We start from the raw sequence: 2,849 nt of genomic DNA on the forward strand, positions 1-2,849 counted from the left end.
TATTTTCTTGATATGTTTAGAGGTTAAATAGAATGTAAGAGTCGTGTAATATGGAAAATGATGATTATAAAATCTATGAATCATCATCTTCCATTAAAAACTTAGCATGACTTACTGTAATATAATCACGTTGGCCTGACGTCATTATATTATACTAACTCATGCTTCAATTCCCAACACTTCTTCAAAGCATTTATAATTTAAACTCGAATTTTACAGAATATAGAAACTAAAACAGTTTCCTTTATAAAGATATCGCAAAGAGATACTTAATTGCAGACATGAATCGTTATGAAGATATCTTTCGAAATATAGAGGATATTTATGATGATATTTTGGAATTTCTAAGTTTGAAAGTTGATGAAGAAAAACTTTCCGCAAGCTTTTAACATGACTTCGGAGCAAGATATTCTCTAAAGATTTCACCGGATCCAAAATTACCTGGATTCTTTGAATATAGGGTTTGGCCCTTGTGTTTGTCCTTGGTCTCCTCCATGGTTAGCTCAATCCGTTTTTCAGTTCCAAATTTTCTTTTGAGCTTTTCCAACGTACCATTCTTTATTATCAAACTGTTGGCCCTTAAGACCATCTACAATTTTTCTGTTTCCTCTACATTTAATGCAGCCATATTTGAATCATCGGTTATCAATCCGAAATGGTTTCAAGAAATTTCATTTTTAGATGATTAAACGCAGATTGCGATCGTCAAGATTCAAAGGATGTTTTCAAGAATTTTGAATTTGAAGTGTTTAAGCGTAAGATGCATCCATCAATGGATCTAACGGTTGACGAAGAAATGTTGTGATTTTCAAAAGTAAGGAATGGTATGTTCGGTGGTTTGATTTGATAATTCATCATAGAATACGAATGAATATAATTCATGAATGTAGTGATCTTTAGGAAGATAACACTTGCTAAAGCTTTACTTAAGTTCCGATATGTCAAAATCAGAGTATGTAATTGAATTTGTATGAAAATGGTTTTTCTTTGGTGAACATATACATATATCATGTGAATGTAAGTAGTATAGTTAACAACTGCTGAATCAGAATGGAAAAATGTACAATGTAACATATTTATATGAGATATGAATATCTCTCGGGTTTTACCTACCCGTTAAAATATTTTTTTTACAATTAACAGTTTGTACAAAAGAGAAGATATACGTTCATATATGTATTCTTCAGATGTAATCATGGTTTTAATGAGCTAATATAATATTAAACTCATTTGATTTGCTGTTGAAACGAGAATAAATAATCTCCAAAACCTTAGAGATTTCATAATTGTCGTGAAATATTTCGCTAATGAAGTTATGAATTAATACTTCATCGTTCATTGTTATTGATATACTTCGGTATATGATGTTGGTGCTCTTGGAATTCTTGTGAAATTCATAAGGCACTAATGATATTTTCTAGAAAGTTTCGAGTACATCGAAAATTAAAGTATACAATCAATCATGTATTTGAGTAATACACTTGGTTTATTACGAAATGGAGTTTATTGTATTGAAGCAATGATTAACGATTGTTAAGTTATTAACAAAAGATGTACATCATAGCATATTGTGATATGAATTAACCATGTAGTACATACTAGTTAAGATTCACACGTAATAGCTTAGTACGAAAAGATTTATTATTGTTCCAATCCATATATATAAAGTATACATATGTAATTCTTCAGGAAGAATGAGTCAATACATCTTAACTCATTATTAATAATATTCCTTGGTATCTATGGGGCGTATGATGTTGATGTTTGAGGTACTGAGTGCGATGTTGAGGCGTGGAATGCGGATGTTGTCGTTGGTGAAGCTGGTGATGTTGGTGGTGATGTTGGTGGTGATGCTGATGGTACTGGTGGTACTGGTTATGCTGCTGGTGCTGCTGCTGGTGTTCGTAGGTTTCGCACCATATTCTCCAGAGCCACTACTCGAGCGCGAAGCTCGTTGACTTCTTCTATTATTCCGGGATGATTGGCGGTTCGGACAAGTGGATGAATAAGATCTAAAATTTTAGATATTATATATTCGTGACTGGATATCCTGGAAATGAGGGTGAAAATAGTGTTCCGAACGGGTTCGCCAGTAAGTGCTTCAGGTTCTTCACCAAGAGGTGAATTCGGTTGGTGGAAGGGATCACCTTCTTCTTGTCTCCATTGATTAAGTTTACTACTAACCCATCCCCAATTCATCCAAAATAGATGATGGCTGATTGGTTGGTTCATTCCGGTTACGCTGCCATTGGAGCTCGAAGAGTTCGAGGAATCCATATTATGTGTTTGGAATTAGGGTTTTTGATATGAGATTAGTGTTGAATACTGGATGATATATTCGTCTCCTCGAAATCGTGTATATAGTAAAAAGATTTCCGTAATTTACGGAGAGAATTTAGGAAAAGTGTTAGACAAAATCTATTGGGATAGATACGATAAGATATAATAAGATATGATGTGTCTATACTTTAATAATGGCAGTATGACGTGTCGAGATCATAAAGTGATAAGTATGTAATCTAATAATCTTTTGATTAAAGACTTTCAATTCGTATACTGTGATAACCCAATGACATTTTTCGATTCACAAACCGATACATAAAGGCATAAGGCATATAGGTACGTGATATAACAGGGAGTTATATACGTTTGTGTGTGAGTAGTAACAATTATAAGAGTTTCAAAATCATGGATAATATTTCATGTAATACATATGTAATACACATAACCATGATAGATGACTTATGAATGTCAAGAATTTCTGAAATCATTGTGTCGCATTTAGATGCGGTGGTGTAATTGGATAGTACTCAGGAAAGTGAGCAGAGTTCTTAGATTAGCTCGTCATT

Source organism: Rutidosis leptorrhynchoides, chromosome 10 (genome assembly GCF_046630445.1).
Source record: "Rutidosis leptorrhynchoides isolate AG116_Rl617_1_P2 chromosome 10, CSIRO_AGI_Rlap_v1, whole genome shotgun sequence".
Lineage (NCBI taxonomy): Eukaryota > Viridiplantae > Streptophyta > Magnoliopsida > Asterales > Asteraceae > Rutidosis > Rutidosis leptorrhynchoides.